We start from the raw sequence: 14,975 nt of genomic DNA on the forward strand, positions 1-14,975 counted from the left end.
CATAAATCCCATTACCTAGCTAAAGACTAAGGCTGTGTTATAAAAGGAGAAAGAGAGTCACTCTGAAGTTTAAAGAGATAATATAAAATAGAGAGTGACAAGATTTCAGAAAAAGTAAAATTGCTATGGATGATACTGTAGTTAATCGGGTTCGTCTTATTGACATTAATATCTTTTCCAATCCTGATCAGATTAGTCATAATTTAAAAAATGCATTTTCAGCAAAGTCAAGTAATCTGCCACAGTACATCAGGTAAATCCTTGCCCCCATAAAGCCAACCTGTGCATAGGAGAGCAGTGTGAACATCAATAAAGTGGACTGGAAAGCCATTCAGTGAGACTAATTACAGCTAAAAAGTTGCTAGTACAACGTGGTTGCTACACAGTCATGTTCTGTGACGTTCTGTGGGAAGTCACAGAATAAGTTTTGAGTTTCCTTGCATAAGTCTTTTGCCTACTGGGTTCTTCTCTCATGAACAGGACAATCTATGGAACCACTTTCCAAATATTTACAGCCTGATGTTAGAACTAAGACAGCAGTCTTCCAACAATTCAATAACAGGGAAGCTACACTTTTATTTACAGACACTTGTGTGAGACCCAACAACCTCTGTATAACCATGTTTGGAGTTGTCTGTCCAGTCAGGAACTATGACAATTTAAAGTTAATTTTGTTCTCATAACTATCTCATCTTAATTTCTTTTTCTCCAATACATACATAACAATACCATTAAGTGATTACCCTGGCTATGCCAAACAATGAAGAACGGTATCACAGCCCTAGCCAGATTTTTCAAGTTTGCCACATTATTTCAGGGTTTGCCACCCATTTTCAGTTAAGTTATACAGTATAGCAACATATGCACATAGGGCCAAATTCTACTGTAGGCTACTCTGGATTAACACCACTGCATTGTTCCCAGCAGTACACACTGAGGATCAAACAGAGACATGGAATTACAGGATAATGTTTAATGCCTTTTGTATCATAAGATACTACTGATCTCAGCAGCTTCTCCCCTCGCAAAAATTTCCCCATGAGTTGCTGTTCCAGCCAGTCAAAGTAAGCATCTGGCGCGCCAGGGCACTTCGTTTACTTAGGTTTACCTCCCTGCCTGCGGGCGCACGAGGTAAACAAACCATCTCAGCCCACCAGCAGCTTATCCTGATGGCTTGGGAGCCAAAGTTTGCTGAACTCTGAATTATAGGATCAGCTTATGAATGGGTTATAAGAATTTTCCATTTTTACTTATCCATCTTTGGGGGGGGGTCAGCTTATAAACGAACCAGCTTATGATCAAGTATGTATCCTCACAACCTTTTAGGCCTTTTTGCCCATCTCCCTGATAAATCACACTGTTCCCTACAATACAGGGTCAAGTGTTTTGCCATTTAAGTGAATCAAGTAATGGGCCTCACATCACTTGCTATTGGAAAACAATATTACAGTCTAATGAACTTTACTCTTTGGAAGTCTGTTGGAATTGGTTTCCAGTTAAGTTGAGTAACTTGAGACAAAATAGGTGTTTCTTAATCAGTTTCATCCTCGTCTTACTGATTAATGAAGATTTTAAATAAAAGTGGACTTTGCACAGATCCCTTTAGCCCCAAATTCTCTACTGGGTATATTGAGGACTGCGCTGGAATTGCAAGCTGTCACTTTAAGGGAGATGGAGGGCACAGTTCCTAGTGATGTTTGCAGGCTAAGGGCCTCTGTAGGAAGGTGTGGGGTCAGAGATAGCATGAAAAGAACCATTTTAAAGTTAGGTGAGGTGAGCTGAGTTGAGTTGTGCCTTGCTGCCATAGGGAGCAGTCAGTTTTCTCTCTATGTGTGTTTTCGGGTTCTTGTTCTGAAATAAAGTAGCATTACATTCCAACCTTCCAGCAAGAATATTTATGTTGTTATCCAACTTCTCTGAGTATATGCCATAAAGGTAAAATATATGTCACTGGTTAGCATTACATATCAGTCCTTGAGTCAATTTTCAGTCAGGGCAACAATGCTCATATACAACCAATTTGAGTTTAATGTCAATGACACATAGGATTAAGTGTTTCACTAAAGCCTGGATATACTGGGTTACCATTATTTCATTCCTTTCACTCACCAATCTTACGATTAGATTAAAAGTCAGCTAATTTTTTCTAATCAAGATTATTTGTCCCTTAAAAATCCCAGTATTATCTATTATAATTCTTTTTATTTTGTTTTGTGCTTTAAATCTCTAAGATCTGTTTTCTTTTAATATTTATTCCATTATTTCATTATGGATTGAAATTAGAAGCAGTTAATACAGATAATTAGATTGATATTTAGACTGGCTATCCCCACCATGCACTCCATCACGTGATATGCTGTACGTAATAATCTCTTATTTTTGTTGTGTTCTGTCAGAAAGATGCCTCTGAAAGGAAAGCTATGAAATGTGTGTTGTTCAGTCTCACATTCATCCTGAGATTTCAGTACCCATGCATCTTTGCATGTAACCCAAATGCAGTAAACTTCTTTGAATGTTGAAAATACAGCCAAGATGATATATCAGAACATAGTATTTTGAATGTATCATGTACCTGCTGCTCCTTCCCATCTTTAACCATATCTGGTCTCACTGAAGCCAAAACACAACTAACATGACTACGGACTATTCAACGCAAGAAAAACAGCAGGGTTGGGTCTTACCTTAGTCTTACCGGTGTAATAAAAGAAGAGGAGATTCCTGTGTTTACCCTCACAAAGTTCTAACCACACTGAAGTGCAGAACTAGATTCTTTTACAAATGAAAAACTAGATTCTTTTACAAATGTCCGTGAAACTTGAAAATATTGGACTGAAATGAGCATAACAGAGAAACCACTCCAGATATTATTATTTTCATCTTTCCCGTCATGCAGACTTTAGAAAACTGGATTATAACCAAATCTGTCTTGTAGATTTGCACCCAAAGTGCTTTGCTGAATCCAGCTGACCTCCTACCCACAGCATTAATGACTACAGTTTATTCTGGCATAATGCACAGATCCTCCCAGCTTTGTAAATCAGGCAGAGATGATAATAAATGGAGTGATGGGCTGTGTATGGGAAATACCCTTATTTTTCTTGCATGCTCGTAACCAAATACTTAAACTTCTTACATGCCTTAATGTTGTTTGGATAAGAAAAAAGGCCCATTGTGATAACTAGCATTTGTCCACATGACAAAATCACCACAGAATTTGGCACAATTCTACACAGTTTCTGTTCATGAGAGGCCCAGGAATGAAATACGTTGATGCTGCAGATCAGAAATGCATTAGCAGAGTTGTGTAGGAAAGTTTATGCATTGCTTGTCTGGACTTTAGCAGGCTGACACCAAAAGGAGGGGATTACCTTTTAAAATGAATATCATGGTTTGCACTCATTAGATCTCTAGGATTGAAAAAAGATGTCTTGGGTAACTTGCTTAATATCAGTGAGGGATTCTTAGCCCACCCCTTGTTGGTTTTGCCTAGAAAACTCTTTGTAAAGCAGGCCACTTCCCCTCTCCTGACATGGAGATGTTTGATCAGTGGTAAGTATGACTAGTGCTTAACTCTCCTTTTTCTCTCTATTGCAATCTGTCTTTCTATCCCATCCCTCCTGAGTTTAAAAAAAAACATCCATCACTTCACCATAAGCTGAGAAGGGAAGCTAGTATGCTAAATAAGAAAATGAGGGGAGGGTTTTTTGCCTTCTTCTATATCAAAATAACAGATATTTTATCTGAAAGCAATAGTACCTTCCTATCCCCACTTGCACCCACAGAGAGTCTGGATGTGTGAAGCACTCACCCATTGGCTGACATTTGGTGCCATTATGCACAGCTGAGGCCAGCAGAAGCTAATTTACAGAATTGCGGGTGTGGCAGTCAGCAGCTCACAGGAAATAAGGTGATAAGAATATTGCTGCTGTATGAGAAACTTTAAGAAGTTCACAGGTAGGGGGACTTCTCCTTAGAGGTCTAAGCTAAAGGAGAAATATATAATTTGTAATTGCATTTAGGGTCACTGAGTTTGAAGATCAGGAATGTCCACATTGTTAGAACCTTGTGCGGTGTTCCAGTTAATTTTGCAGAGAGTGGTGTTTTGTCCTAAATCTTATAAGGTACTACAGTGAGGCCTCATTAAGGAGATGACAAATATGTTCACTTGTCTTGCTGTCATTATCCACCTCCAGGAGCACTCTTTTCAATCAAGCCAGTGATATTGGGAACCTCCCATTTCTCCCCATATCGAGGTTTTCTAGCACACTTTTACATGCATTAAGTCTACACAAGCCATAAAGCCAGTCCTTCCTTGAATAGAAAGTTATATCAGTATATCTCCCTGACAAAATTATTTCTTGTCCTCATCCACCACCTCAGCAACAAACTTTTTACTTTGAAAATCTAGTTACTATAAATGTGCTCGAGAGTTTGAAACCCCTCTGTTAGTTTTACACCTTCAATTGAATTTCCTGGGATAAGTTATTTACCTACCTGCCAGTCCCTTCCATACACTTGAAAATTTACTCCATTCTGTTAAATAGAAATCATTAAGGTTACATGCTTCTAGAGCAGATTGAATAATAATTTAAAAAACTAGTTTGCAGAGATATTTGCAAATAAACATCTCAAATGTGATTTGCTAATATTTATGGGATCATACAGCTTGCTAGTCACAAATATTCCTCCATCTTCCAGTGTTTGTTTAAATGTTGGTGAATGGTGGGAGTTTCACCAATGTATAGCAGAAGTACTCTCTACATTATCTAATATTCATATTTGTTCTATTCCAAAGCTTCACTCAACCATTTAAAGATCAGAAAATATACCATGTGATCACTCATGCCCCTTGAAATAAGGATGGTCAAGTGGATGGGGTAAGTGGGATTCAATGCCTACTTCAGATATGGGCTTCCTATGCAACTTTGGGTTAAGTAACATAATCTACCTTGTTCCTCAGTTTCCCCTATCTGTAAAATAGGGATATTTCCCTACCTCACACAGGTGTTGAAAGGTTAAAATCCACTAATCATTGTGAGGTGCTCAAATACCATAGTAAAGGGGCCATAAAAGTACCTTGTTCTATAGAATGGAAAATAGTTGACGTGTGTTCATCAAAAGATAGAGGGGCTTGAAAGTCAAGACATCAATGCAAGGAAACTCAGATTCATCACATACATCATAAATATGGCAGGAACTGGGCATTTCTGATCTGGTTTCTGACAAGAGGCATAGGCGCTGATTCCGTGGGTGCTCCGGGGCTGGAACACCCATGGGGAAAAATTGGTGGGTGCTGAGCACCCACCAGCAGCCTCCTATTAGCTCTCCAGCACCTCCCACTCGCCACTGGGCCCTGCTGATCAGTGCCTCCTCCTCCCCCTCCCTCCCCGTGCCTCCTGCCTGCCACGATCACCTGTTTCACTGCATGGAGGAGGCTCTAAAGGGAAGGGGGAAGGAGCAAGGACACGGCATGCTCTGGAGAGGGTGTGGAATGAGGCGGAAAGAGGTGGGATGGTGCAGGAAGAGGTGGGGTGGGGATGAGGACTCAGGGGAAAGGGTGGAGTGGGGCCTGGGGCAGAGCCAGAGGTCGAGCACCCTCTGGCACATCGGAAAGTGAGCGCCTGTGACAAGAGGTCAATGTAAGATCCCAAGAGGTCCAGAAAGCTGGACGTTAATAACCCATGGTCTCACAATTATGAGTTTGAATTCTTCAGTCAATGTTTTCCTTATGAGCCGAAACTCTTCAAAATTTTAGTTCAACCACCACTATTCATTAATTTGGCAGGTCATGTATATGTAGTAACCTCTTTATTGTTATTAACATTCCATTCAAGGGTATTCTGAATTCTTGGCCTGCTCTTTGAAATGAATGACCTTAAAATATACTATTGTGAGCAGTCCCAAGAATGTCATTTAACCATTTCCATTTTTAATTATTGCAATATGGAAAATAGAAAAAGAAAAAAATGGCAGCTAGAACCTCAGAAATTACTATTTGTGGTACCATTGCTGTGCATGACATTTGCCGACAAATATTTACTAGTGCAAAGTCTCACAGACCTGCTATGAGAAACTGCAGAACAATAAATATAAATGGCAAATAGTTTGCCTAACTCAATACATACCTATTGAGAAGCTCTAGTTTCCTTTCAATTACTCATCTTACATAAGAAGAGTATCATTTTCTAGCCTTGCTTGCATCTAGGAAATGCATGCACAAAGCCAGCTAAGCCTCTCTCCCATGGAACTTTCCTAATGGCACTTGAGGCACCCAGCTGCAAGACACGATGTCACATTCATTTAGGTTCAAACTACTGTACAGAAGCAAATGGAGGTATTTGTTTTGCAAATTGCTCTTTAATTTCCAAGGTAGCCACACTTGATATAGTGACTGCAGATGGTATCACCTTGTTTTCACTAAAGGCTGGAGCATAAAAACAAACAAACACAGATGTGCAAGATGACAGCGTTCCCTATTTGAAACTGGTTTGCCCATGAATTCACTCAAATTCTAATTACCTAGAGTGCTTAACCAGACATCCTTCCAAAAGGAAAATCAGTTTTAAAATCCCAGCTATATTCAGCAAATATAACCTGAATAAAAATCAGGTAAAATTCATAAGAAATTACTGGGCAAGACTCTCAATCTATGTAATTCAGGAAGTCAGACTACATGACCATAATGGTCCCTTATGGCAAAATGATCCATAGTAGTATGTTATTATGCCACCAAACTTGAGACACTTTGAAAGTGTCTGTCAGGGCAGGAGGGTGAGGTTACAGTACATTTTACCCTTATCACCTGCCTGACACAGTCTGTTCTGTGGGATTAAGAGACTACAGGTAACCCAGATGATACAAAATGGTTGCCTGGAGCCTTTTGGCCTATGTTTCCTACATAGTCTTAATGATGGAATGCAGATACTATAAATAGGTCCCTTTCATCTCATCCTCTATTCAGTTTCTTTAGGGAAATAGAAAACAGGAAGTAACATCTCCCTGAAGTCTTTGGCACACTTTTCACCCCCTTTGCAGTCTTTTCAGTAGGAAGGGGAGACTTCCAAAGTACCCCACCAAAAAGCACCATAGGAAGATCACTTAGAAACTATACATCTGTAATGCTGTTAAGAAAATTCATCAGGTGGGTCCTGATGTCTTCTCTCCAGTTCTGATGCACGTTGCACCCCTCCTCCTTATTGTCTTTTATGAGTGGGTATGGGTTCTAGATGTATCCTGGAAGTTGCATTATGATTTGGTTTCAATAAGCTACTTCTCATATTCTTTCTCTCTCTCTCTCTCTCTCTTTTATATTATCTATATACACACACCCTTCTCCCCAGTCCCAACATGTTGGAAGAACAGCACCCAATAGCAATCTTGCTATAATGAGGAAATGCTTATGTTTAATACAGATTTTCAGTCAAATTAGGAAATGGCTACAGCTTTTTGTGTGCCATAATTTTTGGGAGCAGAAGTTGAAACACCTGATTTTCGGAGATGCTAAGCACTCAGAAGTCCCATTCACCTCACCTGGAGCTGGGGTGTTCAGTTCTTTTGATGCTCCCATTCCAATCTAACACTAATTCAAACTCTCTTGAAAAATGTCTTGCTCTCTCTATTTCACTCTGAACAGCAGAGTCACTCTAGCTCTGTTTACCACACAGTGTTTAGATTTTTTTTTAATCAGGGAGGAGTGGGATTCTCAGGTGTCTGTGTACACAGCAATCAAAAGGTGATGCCTGAGTGGTTTAATCTGTCCCTGCTGGTTTAGTCATGCCCCTGACACACTAAACCTAAAATACTTTGAAAAAGCCTAAATAAGCAGCCAGCCCCTTCACTAGGCCCCTGATTCTCCCTGTGGGAACAGTCAACCCTGAAAATGTTCAAGGGGCTTGGGGTAATTAATTCTACATAATGCCCCAAATGACCCAATATGTACCTCTTGAGCCTAAACAAGTTTTTTAAAACTATGGTATAAATGTAAAAGATTATCCAGCTCCAGTCTTGCTGTAATATTGGCTTAACAATGAGAAGAACTTCTAGGGCTTGTTTTGAATTGCCTTACCCTTTTAGTGCCCTCAATTTTACACCTGGCACAATTAATTGTAGATGTAAATAATGGCAGTTGGAGGTCTTACAACTTGATTTGCAAGTGCAAGCAGTTGGAGACTCAGATGCCATCACCTGTGTCTGCAGTCAATTGCAGGTATGAAATGGGAGACTTGGTTGGAGGTTTGTTTGTTTTTTTAAATCTAGCCCTTAATACTTATACAATGTGAATGCTTACATATTAAATTCCTCTTGGGAGGGTTAAATCAGAAGTGCAATTGTATTGGAGCTGAGTCACAGCTTCTTACTGTACATAGGATGTCTTAGATTAACATAATAGCCATCAATAGCAGAAACATGTTCTAGTGACAGTTTAATTTAAAATCCTTATTCAGTAAGCCACCGTTTATCCATGGTCAAAGTTCTCATCTTGTTCTTCCAGATTTTTTTTCTCTTTACTCAGAATAGTTTCACTATATTTTAAGGCCAATTTAAAATAGAAAACTAAAAGACTACAGCACAATTGCTGATTCTATACCACACCAGCTGTACTGGCCCTCAACAATTAACATACCATTGAAATCAAGGGAATGGAAGAAGGTACCTGGTACTTTTAGCAGCCCAGCAGGTGTGTTCTACCTAGTACATTCAGTAGCAGCCAGGCAGATAACCTGAGAAAGTTAGAGAGAAGTTGCTGATGATCAGTTATTCATAACAATGTTTTAGTCCTTTTTATCAACAGCTGCTATGGTTCATTGTTTGGATTTGATCAGTGTGTGTTTTGGTATACATTTTGATCTCGAGTTGTACAGCTGCACATGAAACTGTAAGCGGATGTCCCAGTCAATTTTTCAAAACTTTTTCATTCTGCTTTCTGAAAGTAAATAAATGGTCTACACTGAATGGGAAGGCCCCTCAAATATCCATATTATCTTTAAGCATGGTATTATCTTTAGTGAATGTATAACTCTGTGTGGAGTTCTAATAGTCTGATATGAGTTTGTTACCCCATGTAGGCAGTAGTCTTGCAAAGGTTAGTGGCAGAGTTGTGTTTGGTTTTTTTTAAGTTGCACTGTAAGATAAACATCTAAGGCTGAAATTGGTCTAGGGTTTGATCCAGAGAAAAGATTCCCATCATACCTTTAATGTCTCAACCTGGGACATTCTGCTTCTATTGAAGCCACTGGCAAGAGTCCCATTGTCTTCACTGAAAAGTGGATTTAAGCCTAAACATGATTAGAGGGAACTTCAGCAATGTTTGTGTTTTTAACTTTTATCTTCTCCCCCTCTTGCCCATTTTCATAGTTCAGGGGATATAGTCACCCAGAATATGGACTTTTTGCTTCATTGAGATGCCCTGGCATGTGGTCTGCTTTTAACATGAGTACTACTGTACAGCAAATAGACCAGCACTGGAGCATTAGTGAATAAGGCAGCTGTCGTGCTCAGCACTTCTGAAATCAATCCCTTACCATCTCTGTGCCTTACTTTCTTCATCGTTAATTGGGAATAGTAATATTCTACTTCCTCACTGGGGAATTATGATACTTGCTGACTGTAAAGCGTTTTAAGAGCCTCTAAGGGAATGCACTATATACATGTAAAATAATACTACTGTTTACCGAGCCCCATTTAAGAACCTTTTAAGGTTTCCTCAAATCCTGTTCCCCCATAAACCTCATAATGCATCTTTTCCCCCAACTGCCTTTCTCCATCCCAGAAGAGAATCTTCCTCTTCCCAGCAGAGCCCTAGAGCTCTCTTCTTTTACAAACACTCCTGGTCATCCTCTCCCCTGTCAGGCTGCCCTTCCATTTACTTGTTATGATATAATGGATAGCACAGCTGTTGAGCTTAGAGTCAGCATCTGCATTCATATTTCTAGCACATTCTGTGATTTCGGCAATCAGAGGTGCCTCAGAATTCATGTCATTCCGCTGACCAAGAAAGTCTCCACGGTGCACAGTATTTGCACAGAGCCTGAGCTGCTGTAATGGGAATGAAATAAGTAAAGGTATCAGGGCAAGGGAAGCCAAGAGAGAGAAAACAAATTTATCCATGGAAGTTGCAGGATTGGATGGTAAGGATGAGTGGCTTGTGTAAGGAATTTGATGTCAAAGGAAGGGAAGAAATAAGTGAATGGGTTAAGAAAAGGAAAGAAGTATTCAGATTATTAGAATCCAAACTTTTTGGGGTTTATCCAAAACAAACCTTTTGAAGTTCATCCATTTCTAGAAATAGTGTGTAGTGACTGGATGTTAGTGTACTGTATATGTTGGTGCTAGTCTTAAATGAAATGAAGGAGTTCTCTGAGTTAGGGATAAGGAATAACATACAACTAACTGTACTCAGTCTATTCTATCATATGCTGTTTACTCCAAGTTTTTAAATGTTTATAAGTTTAAGCAAGGAGGTTTAAGCAAGTGACTAGTTTCAATCAATTGCATCCCTTTATTTGTGTTCAGATCCTTTTTAGGGGGCACAGCTGCCTGCTTCCCCATCCCTCCTGCATAACTGCAAAGCTCCCTGGTGATATAAGCAATGTTTTGATATGGCAGAATCCCAATTGTGTGTGAGGCCAAGAGCTTAGTAGGATTCAAGAAAGAACTAGACATTTATATGGATAATGAGAACATCCACCATTACATTAGATAGGATAAAAAAAGTAAACGAATAAAGCCTGATTCTTCAGAACTGAAAACAACCAACCCCTAGCTGAATGGAGGTTAGGAAGAAACTTCCCTTGTAAGTAGGTTACACTAGGAGTTTTCTTACACCTTCCTCTGAAGCATCTAGTGGTAGCCAATGTCAGAGACAAAATACAGTATTCAATGGGCCGCTAGTCTGATGCGGCATGGCAATGCGTGCCTTTCTGTGTTAATGTTTAATCTCGAGCTCTATGGTGCATCTCTGCACTGAAGTTTGAGGCAGTTTGTCACTTTCAGCAGAATGAAGCAAACTGTAACTGGGAAAATTCTCTTAATGTAGGTCATTTAAGACAATAAACTCCTTGTGAAGAGCGAGCCCGAGAATAAATGTGATGAAAGGGAAAAAAAACCATATTTACAGTGTGTTTCTATCTCTTGTCTACAAAGGCAAACCAGTCCTTTTGAGGTTTGTTTTGTACGCTTGCTGTTAAGATGTCCCAAGACCATCCTGTTGCCCATTATAAACAACTGGAGATTAGAAACAAGATAGACAACAAAGCTAATAACGCAGCTTTTAGCTGAAGCTCAGCCTGGACGTGAACTAGTTTATTTTTCCATTTTAAATACAAACAAAATCATTAGTTTTGTAATTTTTTCCTGTGATTTCTAATCATTGTAATGAAATGACGGTACGGTACAAAAACTTTCTCATTTTTTTTTTTTTTGCTCCCCTCTAAAGAAGAGTGAAGTCAAAGCAAATGAAACCACAAGACTCATATAGCTCCAGGAAGTGCTTGCATAAGGCTTATTTATCTTTTAACTAACATTTGTTAACCATGGATTAGTGGAACAGCCTCTTGTAATTATGGTTGCTGTTCAATTTGTGGCTATCTGCATGAGGCCAGTGAATCTTTAAATTGCAGGCTGACCACCCCAGAGCACAAAGATTGAATCAGCCACATCTCCTAGGTACCACATTTGGATGATTATCCCAAAAGATGACATTCTAACACACACACACAACAAAGAAGATTTATGCTCAGAGCTTCAGAGTCACTTTCTGTCCCTGTAGTGGTTTCAAGGTCAATAAAACCAGGGTGGCCCCAGACATAACGCTTTCCATTTTAGTAGAATGGGAAGTGGCTGGCTAGGACAATCCTTCTTTACCATCTATAATCCTGATGTCCATCTTAGATTTTTTTTAGTTAGACTGCAGTAGAGGAGTTAGGAAAGAGACTCAGAGAAAAGTGTTCCTTGAACAGTTTTTTTAAGTGTTTTTAAAATGTTGAAATATATAAAAATGTGATGCTTTCTTATGAGCATAGATAGGAACAAGATCTTAATACCAAGTTATACTTGGCAAGAGGAGAGAAATGTGTATGAGTGTACCTACATATTGGGAGGTAGGGGAAAATACTATGCCGGATCCTCAGCCAATATAAATATGTATAACTCCATTGGCTACAACACAAAACAACATTTCTACATTCTGTGGGCAGATCTGGCCCATAGGATGTAGGAGAGTTTTTAACAATAGCATTTTAACTCCATACAATTTTAATTTTTCATTTATAGTTCTCAATTTGCTTTTTAAAAAGAAAACTCGAATCAAAATAAACATATGGAATTCATGTCCCTGGAGTAAACTAAACTGCCCTTGCTATGGTCTGTTCTCTTGAAACCATAGCACAATGGGAACTTGCTATCTCTAATATAATTAGGGTGACCAAATAGCAACTGTGAAAAAACGGGACGGAGGATGGGGAGTAATAGGCGCCTATATAAGAAAAAGCCCCAAAAACCAGGACTGTCCCTTTAAAAATGGGACATCTGGTCACCCTAAATATAATACAAAATTCACACTTTGTAATGGCTAACAATGTTATCCCAGAAATTTTAAACTTCTGACTAGGATTAAGGAGACAAGAAACGTTTCCATGATTTCCTGTTTTCTTTCTCAAGACTTTGTACAGATAAGAGGCTTTTGCATATATTGACCTTTATCATCAGACTGTTAAGGAATTGTAGATCGAATCGCCCCTTTTGTTGTAAAACCCATGGGTGGGAGCTAAGGGAAAGGAAAATACCCTTGTGGAGCTCCCCCCACCTCCTTAATGGAATACTTTATGGATCCAGCCCACAAACCCGCTGGATCCAAAGGGATCCACAGGCATCCAGAGATATTCATACAAAGGCTCTGTGCTTCCATGAGGGTTCTGACACACTAGTGCCTCCCTATCCTCACCTGCAATATGACTTCAATGGAGCTGTGCTACCAAGGTCTCCCCATGCTAGACATGCCTCCAGGACTTCACTTAAAAGGCCCATAAACAAAGAATACAGCTTCAGTCTGAGAACCTCCATGGGACATCCTACAAACCTACCTTTATCTCCCCATCCACCACACAGATCCTGTTCCTATGGGGTTTTCTATGGGGCTGAGGTAGGTAGGGAGGACAGAGCTGCAGATCTCAGAGCTGTGAACTGACCCTACCTCAGCATGTGGATTATAAATGAGTATGCAATTTCAGACAAATCTTGTTTTTTCAGGAATTGGGATTTTTTTTTTAATTTATTCTCATTTATGAATTACCCTTTGGGCTAGAATTTCTTTGTCTTATCAACTCCAACATGACATCTTTTAAAAATTGATTAAAAAATAAATTTTGGCTGCCTGAATTCTTGGATAGTGAAAAAAGAAAAACTAGAATTGTTCCCCAGATATTAATTTTTTTGTTGTTTTTCATTCAGATAACTCAAAAAGACAACTTTTTAAAAATAAAGGTTCTAATGCTCAGGAACAGTTATCAGTGGAGGACAAATGCCCATATCTGGGGTTTGATACCAGTTTGACCAAAATCAGTTTTTAAACTAATTTAGTTAGACCAGTGCAACTTTGTGTGTAGGCAAGGCCATTTACTGGTGGGGTGGTATTTTCAAAAGCACACAGTGTTGGCTTGACTCTGCTCTCATTGAACTCAGTGGTTCCACTGACCAGGGTTAGGCTGCTACTTGAGCTCTTTGGAAAATCCTGTTGTAAACAGTTAGGGTCAGGGTATGTATCTTTTACTGAGTTGTCATGCACTCCTTTCATGCTGTCTAAGTATATGTCCATTATTATATTTAGGTAGCACCAGATAGCCCCAAAAGAGGTTTGGGTCCCCATTGTGCTGGGGACTGTATAAATGCTGATAAATAGACAGTCCCTTCTCTGGGTCCCAATCCTACACCATGACCCACGTGAGAGCAGCAGTCCACCCATGTACGATCAATTATAGAACCATGGCCTAATTATTTGCATATGTAATAAACATATAAAGCCAAAAGAAACTAATAGAAAATTCCCCCATGTGCTTTGTGGACAAGCGATGATTGAAATATTAACGATAAGAACTTAGAATTGCCTGAGTTTTGAGGTATGTAAATTTTGGAATATAAAGATCCTCAAAGTGGCACGTCCCCTCAGGTGTGTGTCTAAGGGTATGTCTACATTTGAGCTGGTTGTGTAAAGACATAAACTCACAAGTTTTGATCGAGGTAATGCACTAAAAATAGAAGTATAGTGATGGCAGCGGGAAGGGCTAGCCACCTGAGTAAGTATGTAGGGTCCCGGTCGGGATTGTACTTGCGGTGCCTATCTCATCCCACTGCCCATACTATGGCAGCTACACTGCTATTTTTAGCCTGCTAGCTCAATCAAAGCTACTGAGCATACATCTACCTAGAAATTACACCTCCAACTCAAGTGTAGACATACCCTAAGTAATGCCTCATGGTGAACTTTAAACTTTTACACCCTCTGAGGATCTGGCTCAATATTCTTTTTAAATCAGCATAACTTCATTGAAGTGTGAGGATCTGCCCCCCTCCCACCCCATTTATATAATATACTATCTACATTCTGTATTTCTCTTGTCAGTTTTTTATTCACACACAAAAAAAATCATTACACTGAATTTGAATGGATTATGGTCCTTTGTTGTTTGATGGATTGTGGCCTTGTGTTACTCTGTTCCTAGCATGTATCTAGGTACTTGAAAAATCTCCTCTCTAATGACAAGGAGCAGTTTTCCCTGATGAGTTAGGGGACATCACTTTTTACGGAAAGTAAGTAAACCTGGCAATGCAGAGCTCTCAAGGCACTGCTATATCTGGAGTTTAACAGGTCTTTCCATTGGTCAGACCTGCATCTACCACCCACCTGTCATGTGGGGAGTGGGAGATAAGATGTACTTTTTCTATGCAATCTGGGGCAAAAGAGGAGAAGTAAGAGGTGTCTT

The 14,975-nt window shown here is 39.5% G+C and overlaps 1 long non-coding RNA gene across 1 annotated transcript in view; it reads left to right on the top strand.

Annotated features, from left to right (window-relative positions):
• Positions 1-8,104: 8,104 nt before the first annotated feature.
• Positions 8,105-14,975, top strand: part of LOC123372351 — a 32,996-nt gene continuing 26,125 nt past the window's right edge. The window contains exon 1 of the long non-coding RNA XR_006580232.1: positions 8,105-8,206. This is a non-coding gene — a long non-coding RNA (uncharacterized LOC123372351). The remainder of the gene's footprint in view (positions 8,207-14,975) is intronic.

Source organism: Mauremys mutica, chromosome 6 (genome assembly GCF_020497125.1).
Source record: "Mauremys mutica isolate MM-2020 ecotype Southern chromosome 6, ASM2049712v1, whole genome shotgun sequence".
Classification (NCBI taxonomy): Eukaryota; Metazoa; Chordata; order Testudines; family Geoemydidae; genus Mauremys; species Mauremys mutica.